An 18,966-nucleotide genomic window follows, 5' to 3' on the forward strand; every position below is an offset into this window, starting at 1 on the left:
GGCTGGATTGCTAACTTTTTAAATTTTTGAAGTGACAGTGACGCACAGAAAGAGAAGGAAAATAAAGTACTCTGCACATCCTTAGAGACACTCTTCTGTTAGTCTTACTTTGACATGTGCCAGCGCCGAGCCTTGGCACTGAAAACAAGTCCCCAGGCTGAAACAACACGACACCCTACCTCATTCTCCCTGGGACATGTTTTGTGGTAGGAAGGCTACGCTTTCCACCAGGCGTCCTAACCTCTCCCAAGGGAAAAATGTGGGCAGCCAATGAAGGCATCTACGACATAACACGCTGCTGGAAGTGAAGCTGCGTTGCTGTCGCTCGCCCTCTTCCCGCTTCTCACATTGCACCACGTTTTTCTCCGCTTTCTGGAAACTCCTCCCATTTTTACCCATCTCTCTCCAACGGAAAGCAGCATGAAGACGCGACAGAAGGGCGTGGACAAGGAACAACGCGACGAAAGGAAGGCAGAGGAGTGCAAATGAGGCGAAGCCCCGAGAGAACCTCTGGAAAAACACAATGGCTAAGGCTGTTGTCTCTGGAAAAATACATCCTCTCCAGTCTTTTCGGGCAGGGGAAATCCCACTCTTCAGCGGGAGTGACAGCCATCCCCTTGCTTGTGGGACAGATAGTCCAGAATTTCTTCCGCCCTCCGGAGTTTGGGGTCTTGCTTAATTCACAGCACACCGGCTTGGGGCTGGTTTCGGCGGATGCCAAAAGAAGCGCTCCTATAAATTGTTAGCCCCCTCCTGGCCCGGCGGATTATAGAACGATACAGGAGGGTATGAGCTATCCAAGGGTTCTCTTCCCCCTCTGTCATCCTTCTATATATAAATTGAGAGCAAATAGAGGTTTTTCAATCCAATCCACAATAACGGCAGAGTGAGTGGGGCTAAAGCCTGATCTAGTTCCGGAGAAGGAAAAGAACCCAACTTTAAGTACATCCATGTGACGAGAGAGAAAGAGATGTTGGGGTAGAAGTTATTATATCCAATATTGGTTATTGGGAGAGTAGTTATTCCGGTTCACTAACACAGTGCAAGAGAAAGCTCTTCGGCACAGAGTGTGGAAACCATTTTTATTGCCGCCGCCAACTCCGATTTTGTTGCGTCTCTTGGTGGTGGGTGTGATCCACACGTGTCCGTTAAACTGCTCCAGAATCTTGTATTGTCTCAAATGTTGCAGTCGGGTTTGTTGGCAGGTGGCAGAGACAATCCGGAGTGTAAGTAGCAGAAAGGACAGCGCTGCGGAGAGTTACAGCATGAGCTTACTGCCCTTTCAGGGAAGGAACTAGGGACACGGAGTTGGAACAGGAGCGCAAGTTGATTGACGCCACCCCCACGGCTGTGCCCTCTACAAACTGAAGTGTCTTTTTAGCGTGCAGGGAAAGAGAAGCAGCAAGCACGCTGGTGGCTTCAGTGAGGCAGTGAAAACTTTTTCGGGCTTGTTGGTCCCGCCCCTCCCCCCTCCCCTTTCTCCCCCGCCTCTCGACAGACACCTCCCATTCGCAGCAGCTGAGGAGGTGCCCGCTGGCCCCGCCCCAGCAAGGAGGGACTTCCACCAATGGCACGGATGCTTTCCCCACGGATGAGCTGGAGGCTGCAACATCTGGCTGGAGGTTAAAGCAGCAACATTTTCCTGTGCATCTCAAGACTTTTGCTAAAGCCAGAAATAAATGCCCTCTTCTCCTGCCGCCTTCTGTTCTTGGCTCTCACTCTTTCTTTCTTTAGGTCTTTGCATGTGCCTTTCTCCTTCTGGCCCCATATCGGTGCCCCCTTTATGGCTTTCTGCCTGAGACCCTCTGAGAACGAGGAGGGGAAAGGATGAAGAGATGCGATGCCGATCTGGCTCACATTGAGCCTCTTTCTTTGCGGTGAAGGAGCCCAAGAAGCAGACCAGTCTTCTGAGAACACAAAAGGGATCGTGAGGCATCGCACGCTTGCTACAGGTAACTCAAAGGGGTAGGAGATGAGCACAGCCTCCCCTCATTGTCAACCTTTCCCAGGTATTCTTAAGGAAACCTAAAATGCCATCAGTAGGAAGATTAGATGAGCAGAAATTGACACGATCTCATAATTTCATGTGGATGGTAAAAACAACTCTTTGTTCTTCCTCACCCTTCCCTTGTATCTTATGTGTATTCCAATTGACACGTGTCAGAAAAAAGAGAAAGTCAGTGCAATAGGCTTCAATGGGGAAGGGGAAAGTGAAAAAAACAGCTCCTAAAATAGGGCACTGCTGCCTTCTAAATAGGGTTAGTTAAGCATGTTAAGAGTCTGCCTGTCTCTTTGCAGCTGCTACACCCTCTTTTGTTTGGCTCAGAGAATTCTGAAAGTCTTAGCAACAATTCACTACTCGCCTCAAGAAATGGAAAGGGGGGGAGTGCTGGTGTTCTCCCATGAGCAGTTCCTGTCTATTTTTAAAGGAGCTTCATTTTTTTACATTGAGGTTTTATGACTTCTTTTGCACAAAAAAAAACAAAACACACCACTGTGTTTGCTGAATATTTGTTTGAATGAGAGGGACAGATGGAAACCATCAAGGGGGGAGGTGTATTTCTCATTCCCATGATAGAAATGACGATCAACGGCAATCACTCTGGCCCTAAATCCTATTAGGATTGAAGGCTGAATTGTTAATTAAAAAACAGACGGTTGTGAGAAAAGTGTCATACTCACATGACCTGTTAACAAAGATGAACTAGTTACAATTTCCAGTGCCTTGTTCACTTTACAAAGAATTCAGTTCATATGCTGCTGTGTAGAACTGAGAAAGAGACTTTCCCAGGAGGAGATTGACAGTGCAATCCTAGATAGAGTTACACCCTTCTGATTCTAGTCTAGGGTATAAAATCGTTTCGGATTGCCAGGGAAATACCTGATCTGCTGACATACATGGCTTAGTCCTTGTAGGTTATTGTAGAAAAATTATCAATTTGTGTTTATTTAGGATCTATATAAACTATACTCTGCAGAGTGAAATTCCAAAAAAGAACTGACGGTGAAACAAACCATGAAATTCCAAATGGTAAATACTGTCTACGTGGAAGTTATCCAAGTGCCACTTTTCTGCAAGGAACTAGAGTTCCTTGGTGCATCTTTTTCAGCAGTAACCATTGCTCAATGGAACTCTACAACAATGGAAAGGGCATTTTACTCATATCTCTTTGACTTTACTGTTGATGGCCCACAGCCTACCTGTGCAGAGTTGAAACCCAGGTGTTGAAAGCTGGAGCTATCTTGCTCAATAACTCTTTTTTAAAACAAAACGAAGTAGTTATTCAGTAATGGAATGTAGTTTGATATGGTGTACGTAAAGCACTCTGATTCTCTGCCTGTGGTGCCCCCTTTTCTGTACTTAAAAAAGTCTAGTCTAGAAAGAAACAATCTACATTCATATTAAATAGAAGTCTGAGTAGTTGAATGATTTGGCAATAGTGCTGTATCTTGTTTCTAAACAGGAACATTTTAACATCCACACCAGGCTGTCAGTAACATTTCTTTTCCAGCAAAATACTTGTTAGAGGATAATTAAGAGGCAATTTGAGTAATTTAGTACATGAGTAACAATTAGTCTTTTGTCCTGAGCAGAAAGCTGTGTTCGTGTAGGGGAAATGCTAAAGTGCAGATATATAGTAATTTGGAGAAAAAATCGTATGTAATTTAGATTGTGTTGGCATAGAAACATATTTTACTTGTTGCGTCTTTGTTGGCATCAGTATGATTCAGATGAAAGTGCAATGTGGGAAATGGTATACTGACACAAACTCACTCTTCCCTTTATTTGTGGAAAGTCTGACCAAGTGAGGACTCTTCCTATCCCTGTATGTAGACCTTGGTTTTATGGAGGAAATCTGGAAAGAGGATGCAGCTTCCATTCCTGAGAACAACCTCTGTGTACTAATAGGTACACCTGTTCACAACAGCATTTCCTCTTTGACAGCCATCTCTTTTTCTCATAGACACACCTCTGTCATAGGCAGAGTTACACCATGGACAACAGTGGACTTAGAAGGGTGTAACTCTGCTTAGGATGGCATTTGACGTAGGAGCTGCCACTTGTGGATTGCCTCAATGCAACTCAATTCACTTGCTTCTCCCCCCCCCCCATTCTCTCTCTCTCTCTCATTCATTCCTTCCCTCTCTATCAAGTCCAGCTCCCCTCATTGTTAACGACTGGAAATGACAAAAATCCTTGGTCTTCATCCAAGAATACAAGGGCTAACTGATGTGACATCAAATAAAATTAAGACACCTTTTTGTAATGCAGCCATTGTCTTTTTCTTACATGGAGATCAGATTATGAAACAGTGGTTTTTGTGTGGCAAAATGCGAAACTTCCACTGTAGAATAGGTATATCAATATGAATTATCTCCTAATACCATTGGCACATATGGTCACTGCTGGAACCTTTATAAAGGTAAATTATAACTGCTGCTGCCAGTACTTACAATTGTGTGAGTTAGTAAAGGCAGTTGAACTTGGGAGGAGAAGTACAGGGAACTGTGCAGGGCATCCCTTGTTTAGACAGTATCACCTCAACAACAACAGGGATAGGATAGGTAAGGAATCACTGCATTTCCTGTGTAGCTTAAAGAAAATTGTGTCAAAGCACTCTTCATTTGACATGACTCTACAAGTATCTCTCTAGAGCGGTTCCATGCTAGAACTTTGGATGACCGTTTCAGAATTTTTCTCAACTCGTTTATTTAAAAGTATTCACTTTTGAACTAAAATATTTGTAACTGGCTGTCTAGGGAAATGTACAAATGTTCACTTCAACCCTGACCATGACTTGGAAGTCTGAAGATTTCTTACAGTATGTAGAAGCCAAACATCTCATAATCTCCATGCAGCATACAATAAAAACACAAGTCATCACTTGTGTCCAGCCTGTGAGTGACACAAGAAAGGAAGACAGAGGGAGATCATAAGTGGAAGAGAATCCAGCATCAAGATTGATGTAGGGCTGATTTCATTATCTTAAGCTGCATGTATTACTATAATAATTCCTGAGTAACATCCCTATAACATTTCAAGGCCTTAGCTGGATAGCCCAAGTTAGCTTGATCTCATAACATTTCAGAAGTTAAGCAGGGTCGGCCCTTGTTTGTATATGGATGGGAGACCACCAACAAAGATCAGTGCTATAATATGGAGGCAGGCAATGGCAAACCACCCCTGAATGTCTCTTGCCTTGAAAACTTTATTGGAATGCATGTCAGATTGATGGGGCTATGTTTATGGTGCCGGTTTCAATTTCTGGCAGCTCCAGATAAGAGTTGTACATAGAAAATGCTGGGAAAGATATCTCTCTGCTTAAGACCCTGGAGAACCAGCGTCATTCAGAGTTGATGATATTTATAACGTCACCTTCACATGGTCATAAAACTTATAATGTTGACACAACATCATGGTTTGAAAGCTTTCCTGTGTTCTATATTTAATACACAGCACAGGTCTAACAGATTAAGGGTGCCCTCAGTTGTGGAACGACAGCCAAGATTTCCTCTCTTTGTGACCTTTCTGTGTGGACTTGAAACATGGCATAGTCAAAAAGGAATCGTTCAGGTCTAGTTATCAAGGGAAAGCAGTTTCTTTATTAATTCAAACATCCTGCCTTTCTCTAGAGAGTAAGACAGCTAACAAAATGCTGATTCAACAGAAACAATAAACATCAAATGAACACAACGCCAACAATAAATTCATTTCATTTAGAAGCTCAGTGGATCAAAAGTAAGTAGCAGCCTCAGCAAAAAGACCTATAAGAGAGGATGGTCTCGCACACTTCCTCTGCCTTTATACAACCTGCATAAATATACCTTTTCTCAAAGGGAAAAGGCTATCCAGAGACATTTACATTTCAAGATGAACACTTGTTCTGACAGAGGTCAAAAGTATAACTTGCTGTGATCTTGTCAGTCTAAAAAATAGTATAATAAAATGCTGGGGGGAAATGTGTTCAAGAGAAAAAGTTCTTTCTTTCCACTCTATCTCATGTATAATTGCACAAATCTCTGTCATGTCCCCTCTTAGTCGTCTCTTTTCAAAATGGAAAAGTCTCCAACTCTTCAGCCTTTCCACATAGGAAAGGTGCTCCAACTCCTTGATCATGTTGGTTGCCTTCTTCTATATGTCTTCCAGTTCTGTAGGGTTTTTTTTTGAGATGTGATAAGCAGAACCGTACACAGTAGAAGTATTATAATATTGGCTATTTTATTTCAATCCCTTTTCTAATACTCCCCAGCATAGATTCCTTTTCGTTCCTGTGGCACACAGTGTTGACATTTTTATCAAGCTAGGATCAGCCTCAAGGTTGCTTTCCTTCTCAGTCTCAGTTGATTGGGATTTTTTTTTTTGTTGTTCTAATGTGCAGCAATTTTCACCTACATGGAACTTTATTTGCCACGTTGTTGCTTACCTACCCAATTTGTGGAGATCCTCCTACAGCTCTTCACAGTCAGCCTTGGTTTTCACCTTCTTGAATAATTTTGTGTCATTTGCATACTTGACCACTACCCTGCTCATCCCCACTTCCAGATAATTTATGAATGAAATAAATAAAACCAGTCATGGACCCCACTGCTTCCTTCCCTTTTTTGAGAGAACTGTTATTTATAACTGCTCTCTACTTCCCATCATTAACCAATTTTTAATCCATAAGAGGATTCATCTTCTTATCCCGTTACTGCCAAGTTTATGCAGAAATCTTTGGTGAGGAACGTGACCAAAGCCTTTTGAAAGCCCAAGTATTTAATGTTTCCCAGGTCACTGTTATCTAATTGTTCACTTTCTCAAACTCCAAAAGCAGGTGAGGCACAACTTCCCTTTGCAGAAGCCATGCTGATTTTTCCTCAGTAGGCTTTGTTCCTCATTTGTTCCTTGGACAGATGTTATGCTGCTGGCGTGTAATTTCCTGGTTCCCTTCTGGACTTCTTTTTTAATTTACAAATTATCCTTCTATAATGACTCAAAATTGCATTATGATATGTTTTGTAGCAGAATAAATTGCAGTTAAGGTAATTACAGTTAAGCAACTTGATGATTTAAAAATGTTTCATGAAATCAAGAATTTTTCAATTTTGACTACGCTAAAGATGCCCTTAACTAAGAAAATGCCCCTCTCTCTGCAATTAATTAAATCTGGAGAAGGTTAATGTGTTTCTTAAAAAGATGGTGGTTCTACTGTGTTTGATGAAGAACATATACATAACATTTTATCTGATACTTTTGAAAAATTTAAAAGCATTTATTGTATTGCTATTGAATTAAAAGCTGGTTCTGAAATACAACCATGTATACAGTTGTATGGGGTAATCTCACTGCAGTGCGTAGAACTTCACTTTCCCAAGTGTAGGTATAGTACTGAAAGCTCACATGACTCCATGATCAGAAATAGGCCAGCTTTAATTCCATTTATGGTGGCATAGCATCTTGTAGTATTCCCATTATGCAAACTTTTTGTATTGGCTGTGTTCCTGTACCTTTGTCAATATTTCTAATTTAAAAAGGTTAATATTTCCTGATATAGAGATGAAGTGCTTGGAAAATTGTTACCTGGTTAAGTTTTGTATGTCAATTGCGAGGTTTTTTAAAAAAAATAAGTTAAGGGCAGGATATATAGTTAAGGGTACAAGAGCAGGACGCCAACCTTAATGAAATATGTGTTCTTTGGGTGCAGTAGTAATGTAAAAACAGATGTTTTGCTGCATAATTCCATCTGAAAGGTTTATATAACATGATGAGTTTATCTTAAAAAGACAAGAAACATATTTTAAATTGCCTGAACCAATTTTTGGTCCCTAAATTAAATGGATGCTTCCAAAAATAACTTTAAATTCTGTGTCAAGTAAGATGATGCAGTCCAGCTTTCCTTATGAAATGTTCTCTACAAACTATTTTTTTCCACACTGTGGGATTTAATTTTATGGGTTTCTTTCAAAGGGGGATTTGAAAAACTGCTGCTACTAAACCACAAGGGTAACACCAGTCTAATGAATACAAGATGTTTTGCTTAGCTATTTTGCATGTATGAGAATAGGGAAAAGAGGAGCTCGCCAATACAAATCATTACTAGAAGTCAGGGGCACCCAGTAAAGTTGATGAGCAATAGATTCAGGATGGACAAAATGGGGATACTTCTTTACTCATTGTGTAATTAAATTATGGAATTCACTGCTGGTGGACATCATGATGGCCACAAGCATAAATGACTTTAAAAACGGATTAGACAGACACATGGAGGATACATCCACTGGCCATGATGACTCCATATTCAGAAGGAGTAAACAGCTCAATAACAGCTGTAGGAGGCAACATTAAGGGAGGCCTTGACCTCTCTTTCCTTTCTGTTGGCCCTCTAAGGCAGTGTATTGGGTTTTGTGTGAAACAGGATGCTGGACCACTGGTCTGATGTTGCAAGTCTCTTATGATCTTATATGGTTTAAAGTCTATTGGGTGGTATAGACAGCTATCTAAGAATGTGAGCAAGGAAGTTCTGAGTTCAAATCAGATCTCAGCCAGGAGCTCATTGTTGTAAAGAAGCTTGTACCTGCAATAATAGTACTGACGGGTACTTGGCTATTATTAATTTGTGTCCGTGTGTATAAAATGGGTTTTTTGGATTGTTTATATTAGTCTCCTGCTTGTCTCACACACACATCTACACACATGCACTCACACACTCTCTGTACATAAAACCTGAGGGAAAAGGAAAGGTCCCCTGTGCAAGCACCAGTCGTTTCCGACTCTGGGGTGACGTTGCTTTCACAATGTTTTCACGGCAGACTTTTTACGGGGTGGTTTGCCATTGCCTTCCCCAGTCTTTTACACTTTCCCCCCAGCAAGCTGGGTACTAATTTTACCGACCTCGGAAGGATGGATGGCTGAGTCAAGCTTGGGCCGGCTACCTGAATCCAGCTTCTGCCGGAATCGAACAGGCCGTGAGCAGATCACAATACTACAGTACTGCTGCTTTACCACTCTGCACCACGGGGCCTTTTTACATAATACCTGAGGGGGAGACTAATATAAACAATCCAAATACCCCATTATATCATCAGCAACTGCAAACAAATAAAATAAACACAGTTAAACACAGCAGCATCTTAAGTACAAATCCGCTCCCAAAGGTCTTCTGACATAAGTATATCAAAAATAAACATTTAGAAAAAGAGTTAAGAGTCCAGGTGGACTCCCTAATCATATAGCTTATGTGAACCACTTTGTACACCTGAAGGGCATTGCATAAGTGCCTGTTTTTATTATTAGCCCAAGGAAACTAGGAGGAAAAGATATGTTGTCCAGTGGGCTTCAACAAGCCAGTTAATGGTAAGAACTTATATACATGTTGCTTTCCTTGAGAGGAGGAATATGATGGGTAATTCCCACTTCATTTCCTAATGAAGGTTCTCCAGAAATTGTCTTTGGATGGGGGCGAACTTGTCTCTTGCTTGTAGCCTACATCTACATCAGTAGAATAGCCTCAGACTTCATACAGGGCTTGAACAAGTTAGGTGATTTTTCTTTATGACTCCATGGACAAGAGGCCCTTATTGATGTGGAGAAGTCCTTGCATTCTCTTATTCCACTCTGCTGAGTCATCTTATGCCTGCTCGCTGGATCTTTATTGAAGAAGGGTTTCCCCTTATCAGCCACTTATAACTTCACTTCACTTATAATAAAAGAAATAATCACTTGGCACCTGTGAATACAGCAAATGACACTCTTCAGCAGAGCCTTTTCTTATATTTAATCTTACTGGAAGGACATGTAGGAAACAAACAGAAGTCATATGTTGTGACACATAAGGAGTTGGAGGAGATTTAAATTGTTGTTGGTTTTCTAGAACTAGGATCCTGTGAGGAAAACTGAGTTAGGATTTCTGTTAAATAAAACTTTCTTGTCCCAGCGGAAATGGAGCAGTAGCAGTAGGATGCCCTTCCATGACCTGGTATGCAAATGAAAAACTATCACAGCCAAAATGAAAGCACTAATCAGGTAAAACAAAACCATAATTTAACATTCTGTCTTTTAAAAAAACTGACATCTCTTAGGTCCTGAAATGGCCTTCCTATTCAAACAGTTAAAGCTTTTGGTGAGAATTTTGAGAGCAACATAGTACTTTGCCAAATTTATACTTTTCCTTCAGGACCAAACAAATGGAATTTTAAAATGTTGTCCTTTTAACAACTCTGTGAGAAAGCTTAGGCAGAAAGAAACTGTGACTGAATGGGGATTTGAATTTAGGATTCCCAAATCCAAGTCCAGCTACACACCAGGCCAGCTGTGCAGTCCTAAAAAGAATTACACCCTTATAAACCCATTGATTTCAATGCGTTTAGGTGGGGTATAACTGTGTTGGATTGCATTGTAAGCCTCCTAGCAGGAATGAAAAGAACTATAAATGAATGCGTTCGATAAGCATTCTTTTTAACATGTGCAGTTTCTAGAGCCTGTATATTTCGGTTACCTTTGCTTGAAGAGTTAAATCAGATGCAAAAAACTAGCTGAACTGAGGGATTTTGAGTCAGGATAATACTCTGAGACATCAGCTACTGGCTGTTTACTCCAGGGAGTGTGATGAAGCTGAGTCAACTGGAATTGACGTATTTTTTGTGCTAAATGAACTCTGTGCTGGTAGGGTTCAGCAAAGGATGCATTATAGTGTGATGGAGTATCTGTCTTTTCCACTACCATTGCAAACTTTTCTTTGCTGCCTACTTAACTGCTGAGCTTGTTCTCCAGATACAGTATGTCTGCTTGCATCTGCTCTAATGTAGGATCGGGCCTTGTAAACATCCTAATTTTTCTGTTTGCTTGGAATTGCAAAAACATGGACATTATCAAGTATCAAACTGGTCACAATAAATAGTATCATCTCATATAGCAATGCCCATCCCAAAGTGGATTGAACTAAATCATCTTTCTACTTTATGTATTTGGCATGTATACCTGCTCACATAACATAAGAGAAGCCATGCTGGATCAGGCCAATGGCCTATCCAGTCCAACACTCTGTGTCACACAGTGGCCAAAAAACCCAGGCGTCATCAGGAGGTCCATCAGTGGGGCCAGGACACTAGAGGCCCTCCCACTGTGCCTGCCCAAGCACCAAGAATACAGTCAGTATAGTATAGCAATTAGAGGGATGGACGATGACAGAGAAGATCCAGGTTCAAATCTGTAATGTATGTGGACTCAAGTGAAGACTTTGGGTGTGCCTGCCGGGGTCATTGGAGCCATACGGACTAAGCTTGGGGACTTGGGAACAAAGGGCTGCAGGATCCAAATCTCTGCAGCCCTTGACCAATTACAAGCCCTCACCGGTTTGAATGACCCAATGATGTGCTAGCGCGGGAATCCAGAGATGTATATAAGTTGGGCTGGTAGGCCCCATCCTCAGACTTGTAATGTAGCCCTATCCTATAGTATGTCTATTAAAGAGTTTGTGATCACTGAACTGGTGACTCGGATTACAGATGCACGATTAACAAGGCGCTGCAGGGCCATGCCTACCCAGTTTTGGTGGTGAGCCATGTCCTAGCATCATTAGCGGGGGCAAAGATTTTTGAGAAACTGGACCTGGCACAGGCATACCAACAGTTCCCTGTGGATGCTGCCACAGCAGAGGCGCAAACAATAGTTACACACCGGGGGGCCTTCAGAGTAAAGCGCTTGTAGTTCAGGGTCAGTGTGGCTCCGGGAATCTTTCAGAACCTGATGGACTTCCTTATTAAAGGTATTCCCGAGGTCCAGCCGTTCTTCGACAATGTGCTGATAGCTGCCTCCACTGAAGAGAATTTCGCCAGCCACCTCCGGGCTGTGTTGCAGAGGTTCAACGGGGCAGGGTTGAACGTGAAATGGGAGAAATGTGTGTTGGGAGTGCCCCCTATTGATTTCCTGGGGCATATGGTGGATGCGAGCAGCATTCACCCAGCCCAGGATAAAATAAAGGCTATTTGTGATGCACCGGCACCCACCAACAAGGCGGAATTACAGTCCTTCTTGGGAATCCTCAGTTTCTACCAAGCATTCCTCCCCCACAAGGTGGCGATAGCAGAGCCCTTACACAGACTGTTGGACAAACGAGCACCATGGGTTTGTGGTCGCTGGCAAGCTGCTGCGTTCCAGGCTGTAAAGGACATTCTAACTTCCAACAGCTTGCTGGCACACTTTGATGAGAGGCTGCCCGTCGTTTTAGCGTGCGATGCTTTGCCCTATAGTGTTGGTGCTGTTCTGGTGCATGTACTACCGGATGGCCATGAGGTTCCGGTAGCATACTACTCGAGGACTCTACAGAAACCGGAGCGAAATTACACTCAGATAGACAAAGAGGGCCTGGCCATTGTGGCAGGGGTTTAAAAATTCCATGATTTCTTGTATGGCCGGCCCTTCACCATCTTGACAGACCACAAGACCCTACTGGGCCTGTTTGCCCCTGACCGCCAAACGCCCCAAATGCTTTCACTGCAGGTGTTGAGGTGGTCTGTTTTCCTCGTGGGGTACCAGTACAACCTTAAGTTCTGCCCAGGGAAGGTGATGGGCCATGCCAACGCCCTGAGCCATCTGCTGCTGCCCTCGACGGACCCAGATCCAGCCCCAGTGTTTCAGATCATGTCACTAGAGTCCCTCCCAGACCGCCTGGTGGATACCAAAGACATTGCCTGCTGTTCCTCGAAGGACAAAACTCTATCTCAAGTTCTGGACTGGGTGTGGAGGGTGTGGCCGGAAGGCCGGGTGGGCTCAGAATTCTCGGTATTTGTGTTTCGCAGGAACAAACTGTGTGTGCATAAAGAGTGTCTGTTGTGGGGAAGTAAGGTGGTTGTGCCCCCGGTACTTTGGCAGTGAGTCCTAACAGCCCCGCACGAGACTCACCCGGAAATCATGCGCATGAAGGTGCTAGCCCACAGTTATGTGTGGTGGCCCAGGATAGATGAAGCAATCAAATCCTGGGTGGCCAGATGTCAGCTATGCAAGGAGACCTGACCAGCGCTGCCCCGTGCCCCAGCAGAACATTGGGAGTCCACTCGCAACCCCTGGTCCCGTTTGCGCCTCGACTTTGCAGGGCCATTCCAGGGACAGGTATTCTTCATTATTGTGGACTCCTACTCTAAGTGGATGGAGGTAATTCCAGTAGCATCCACATCCACGTGGGCAGCACTAGGGGCCTTCCGCAGGATTTTTGCCACACATGGCCTCCCAGATACGTTGGTATTGGACAACGGGACGGCTTTCACCTCGGCTGAGTTCCAGGATTTCTGTGGCTGGAACTTAATAAAACACATACGGTCAGCCCCCTTTCATCCTGCCACCAATGGTCAAGCAGAGAGGATGGTGGAGGTCACGAAAGAAACACTCCACCGCATCATACATTGATAGTGGGAAGTCCGCTTAGCCGAGTGCCTCCTGGCACAACATTCCACCCCCAGCACTGCCACTAGCCACAGTCCAGCCGAGCTGCTCATGGGTTGGCTGCTGACTACCCTGCTTGACCGTATGCACCCAGACCAAGCTCCTGACCTACAAGAGGTGCTGGATGTGGTCCAGGTGCCCCAGGGGTTTGACACAGGGCACTTAGTGTTTGCTAAAAACTTTGGGGGTGGGCCAGCATGGATACCAGCACAGGACTCCAGATTATTGGGTGCCGTTATGTACGAAATTACATCTGAGGGGGGTTTCATGGTGAGGCGGCACATCGACCAATTACGGACACATGACTCACCTGGAGGGGAGGGGGATGAGGGCATCCAACAGCCATGCCAGACGCCGCATCGTATGAGCTGGAGGAAGCAGAAAGACCAGCAGCAACACCCCTGCCGGCACCCGATACAGCACTGTTCTACTTATTTGTTTTAGGGAATGGGAAAGTCTCCTGGCTCCACCCCCAAAGTCCCCAGATATTTTCTGAGTTGGACCTGGCAACCCTAGTGAATTCTCTTGATTCTTCCTGACAAAGCACTCATGGCAAAACACATAGGGGCTTTTTATGATAACAAACAAGTCACCTATCACCGGGCCTTTTATCCACTTCTCATCTGTAATCTTAATCTTGTTCACTGTTGACACATCCTTACACTTAAGGATCTTTTCTAGCTCTTTTATGGCTGCCCTTCCCAGTCTTAGTGCTCTTCTGATTTTTGGTTGCAGTCTCCCTTTTGGTCAATGATTCATCTAAGGAATAGAGAATCTTTAACAATTTCAATTTCTTCATTGTCAACCTTGTGTAATTCCCCAGTAGTCATTACTTTTGTATTCTTGATGTTTCGCTGTAATCTAGTTTTGGTTTTCTGTTTTAATCTTCAAGTCTTCACAGTTTTCTGCCAGCAATGTGGAATCATCTGGATATCTCAGATTGTTAATGTTCCTTCCACCAGTTTTCACTTCACTTTCATCTAAATCTGATTCAGTTTTCCTTATGAGATGTTCTCTATATAGACAGATAAGGAGATAAAAATACCTTCTTGTCTGACTCCTTTGTAAACAGAAAACCATTGTGCTTCTCTGTATTCTGTCCCAACAGTAGCCTCTTATCCAGAGTATAAGTTTCACATCAAGACAATCACAACCAATTATTTTAAAACCAACCATAACTTTTCATGATCTATGCAGCCAAAATCTATGAAACACAAGTTGATTTTCACCTGAAATGTTCTTGTATGCTCCAGTAGCCAATGCAAATTTGCAATATGATCTCTAGTGCCTCTTCTTTTTCTGAACTCAGCCTGAATGAAGTATACAAGGTATCAGACCTAACTGACTCATGGCTGTGGATCTCTTTAGCAATGCAAAGCTTGTTGTGATGGTAAATTTCTTTCAGACTATGCATAAAAGCCCTAAATATCTGTCATGCCAGCAAACTAATCCAGGCATTCTCAATTTTCTTAATAGGATTAGGATCACCAAAACAAGGAGGATACTTGTGGAAAAGTAACTCTCTTTTTGGATTGCTGTTGAATGCAGCCTTTACAGGCATATCTTTGCAAGAATGCAAAGGATTGGCTCAAGAGGTCCTTGTTTCAGATAATAAACCTACAGTTCTGAAAATATTGGGATGTAATTTCATTAGAAGACTTATTGTAGTTTGTCTGTGTTATATATTTTTAAAAGTTTGAACATCTTTAATAGCCAATTTCATCCAAGTTTCACATTAGTACATGTCAACTCTAATACACTTGAGAATAAAGGGAAGATGTTCTTTCATTTTTCTAATGAGAAAGTTTAGCATATTAACTCCAGAATCAGAACCATTAATCAAACAGTGTCATTAGTTACTTATAGATCAGTGCAGTTTTTAAATTTCAAAAAAAATAAAAAGCTGTTAGCAAAGATGGGTGTGTTTGGGTTCCATTGTTTCTATACATTAACATACTCTTCTTGGCTGAGTACAGACGGGCAGCTCTGCACACTTGGGAGGTGTCACAATTTGCGCTACCCTAAAATGTTTAGCCTGGAGAGGAGGTGGCTGAGAGGTGATACGATCATCATCTGCAAGTACTTGAAGGGCTACCATATAGAGGATGGTGTGGAATTGTTTTCTGTGGCCCCAGAAGGTAGGACCAGAACCAATGGGTTGAAATTAAATCAAAATAGTTTCTGGCTCAACATTAGGAAGAACTTCCTGACTATTAGAGCAGTTCCTCAGTGGCAAAGGTTCCTCAGGAGGTGGTGGCCTCTCCTTCCTTGGAGGATTTTAAACAGGCTAGTTGGCCATCTGACAGCAATGAGAATCCTGTGACTTTAGAGAGAGGTATTGTGAGTTTCCTGCATTGTGCAGGGGGTTGGGCTAGATGACCCCAGAGGTCCCTTCCAACTCTATGATTCTATGAAAACGGAACTGACAAATCCTGATCACACTCGCCCACGTGAGGCACCCGTATATCACATGAGGGGTGCTTTGGTGCATTCACACAGTTCTTGCATATCATCCCCTTAGTGCAGTTTGGGTTTCTTTTTTTCCTTACATTTTTAGTAGCACTCATGCACTCCATGGCAGCCATTTTTAAAAAAAGCCGCCCTGAGCCACTTGTGGGAAGGGCGGGATATAAATCCCGAATAAATAAAAATAAATAAATAAATAAGCGCCTAGAGCAGATTGGTGGATTCACATCACCAATCTGTCTGCTTGCACATACCTGCAGTCAGATGCCAGGAAATGTGGGAGGAGTGCAGCAGAAGACTTTGCTACCACTTCCCAACTGGTAGCTATTTCATCCATCTCAGAGGTGTTGGAGGACGGGGTGAGTGTTAGAGCAGAGCAGGTAGCGGCTGTGCCTGTCTGACCTTAACTTTTTGATCCACCTGGAGGAAGTACCTATGTCGGCTCAAATTGTCCATCTGAATTCAGCAATCTTAATCTGCAGTATTCCTACAGTGTGTAGGGGGAACATGTCTGCCCCAATCCAAATCTGAACAAGGCACACATATATGCTTCAACCAACCTAGCATCTGGAGGAAGAAACATGGATTATGTGCAATGGATTGGCTGTTTTAGTTTATTCCCGGTTTTCCAGTACTGGAAATGCATTGCTACATTAGCCAGCATCTTTTGACAATCTGAGATATGCATTGCTTGAGACTCTTAATGAGCTGCTCCTGCATTCCTAATAGATAATTTTGACCCTAGGCTATGAATATCTGTGTTGTGCCTAGCCTTTAGCTTTTTTCGTGCTCCTTTCTGTTCCCAGCAGCAACCCAGTCAATTTAGCCAGATAGGTTACCAATAATTTACCATGTGCTTATATGCATATAATGAAAAGTTACCACTAGGTGGATGGCTATCTGTATCTACCCTCTTGTAAGATTTCAACTTCAGATTCCACTATTTAGAACCCAAGAGTGGAACTGTATTCAAAGACATGTGTTGTATTTGCCAAACCTGATCTGTATGAATTATTCAACTCCCTGTTTCTCCATTTCCTTTGCTGTTATTTTCATTTCTATTCTTTTTTCAGTAAGTACATGCCCAGAATCTGAGTAGAATCTGAACATCTGCTGACCCATTGGCTGCAGCTTTGAGACTGTAGTAATTTAGTTATGTTTCTAAATTAGAGGGTTTTAACTGTTTCAATTTTTAAATTATTGGTTTTAACCATTGTATTACATCTTGGTTGTAATCTGCCCTGAGCCAGTTTGTGGGGTAGGGCAGAATAAAAATCTGCTAAATAAATAAAATAAAATAAATATAATTAAACAGGGTTTGGGGTCCATGATGCTCTCAAAGTTTCCCAGCCTGCTTCATTCTCTTTTTCTTTGTATGGCTTAGCAGGAATGAATTTTTAAAAATCCTAAATATTATTTCCTATCAGTGAGATCAGATCCTGTCAACACTTCTCTCTATGATCCAAGCAGGCCCTTGATGGGAGGGGAACTAGGTTGTCAACCTTTTTACCAGCTGCTTTTTATGTTCTTTTAATAACAGCTTGACATACAGATATCAGCAGGTGGATAATGCTTATCTCCATAAGCTTCAGCTGCTGATTCCTGCATACTAAGCTACTGTTGAAATAGACTGTGCTGGTTTTCTTTTACTGGACAGTTGGAAACCCGAGCTGAAAAAGCAGCTGTTAAATTGGTGCATCTCTTTTTCTAAGACAGAGGAAGGTGGTCATGAGATGACAGAAAGAGGAGGAGGAACTGATAGGGAATGATAGGGGAAAAGATGTACAGATGGAAGGATGAGCAGGTGAGTTTTTCTCTTTTTTAGCCAATTGCATAAACCTGTTGCCAACCCACAGGCAGGATATCCAATTTTTGAACTGCCCTTGGGGCTGTGTTTTTAACCATAGCTTGAGGTAAAGCAATTAGCTGGTGATAACATTTTCCTCCATTGCCTGAAAAACTTCACAAGCTCATTCCTGCTTTCACAGTTACACAGTTACAGAAGAACAGTTGAGAAGCTGGCAGTTCTTCCCACACTACATTTGGTGCCTCCAAGTATCCTTAATGTGACGATAACAACAGTTGCATACATGCAGGAACGTGAACATAAATGCACTTTGATGGCCTTTTTGGGAAACTAAGGGCCAACTACCATGTGTATTTGGAGGGGAGCAAGCTGCCAGTTTTTGAAGCAAATTGCACATTGTTATAAGCAACATTTGGGGGCAGCAGCATGGCTTGCAAAGAGACAAGCAACAGTGTGTTTTTAAAAACCTATGCCAAATTGTAGATCACCATGTACACATTCCTCCAGTGAAATGCAACCCAAGCCATCCATCCTCCCATTTATAGTGTCTTCTTATGTCAACTTTACATACATTTTAGGTGATGAAACAGAGTCTATTCACCTGTACAGTTTCTCATTCACACTTTAGACTCCCTTGTGAGGCACTTTTGTTGTTGTCCATGGCTGCTGGAATTATTCAAAAACCTGCCGTCTTTGAGAAAATGGTGGTAGAAAGTGTGTGATCAAGGCACAGCTAACATAGGGTGACAACATGCCCGTTTTCAAGACAAGAGGTAAACACAGGTAGCTTGTAATTGCTTGACTCTGAGTAGCAACCCTGGACTTCCTTGGTGGTCTCCTATTGAAGTACTAACCAGAGTCAACCTGCCTAGTCTGATGATATTGGACTATCCTGGGCCAAATAGTGGTAAAAAAATTCCACTGTTGAGGCTTTTCTCTGTAACAGTACACTCATTCTGCAGAAAAGCTGCATCTGTAGACTTTCTACCTGCAGTGCATCAGTTAAAGCCACAGCACTCCTCTCAAGAAAGATGTGACAGCTACCAGTGGTCTCCTAGATTAGTTGTCTGTCTGTATAAACCTGCTCATAAGCAAAAGGCTTTAGTAACAAAAGATTTGCCATTGAGGGCTCCAGTATATTTTTCATTAAGCCAGCACAGCATGATGCCTGCCAGATACATCTTGCAACTCTTACTTTAGGGTCTGTTTCTAGGACAGCCAGATGTTAAGGAGGATGGAATGACTGTACTAAGGGTGTGCAAAAAAACAACCCTGG

At 42.7% G+C, this 18,966-nt stretch overlaps 1 protein-coding gene across 1 annotated transcript in view; it reads left to right on the forward strand.

Moving 5' to 3' along the window:
• The first annotated feature begins 1,568 nt into the window (after positions 1-1,568).
• The window catches only part of TMEM200A (transmembrane protein 200A), a 75,365-nt gene continuing 57,967 nt past the window's right edge, over positions 1,569-18,966 (forward strand). The window contains exon 1 of the mRNA XM_060239257.1: positions 1,569-1,952. The gene's annotated coding sequence lies outside the window, so the exon portion shown is untranslated. The remainder of the gene's footprint in view (positions 1,953-18,966) is intronic.

Source organism: Heteronotia binoei, chromosome 1 (assembly GCF_032191835.1).
Source record: "Heteronotia binoei isolate CCM8104 ecotype False Entrance Well chromosome 1, APGP_CSIRO_Hbin_v1, whole genome shotgun sequence".
NCBI lineage: Eukaryota > Metazoa > Chordata > Lepidosauria > Squamata > Gekkonidae > Heteronotia > Heteronotia binoei.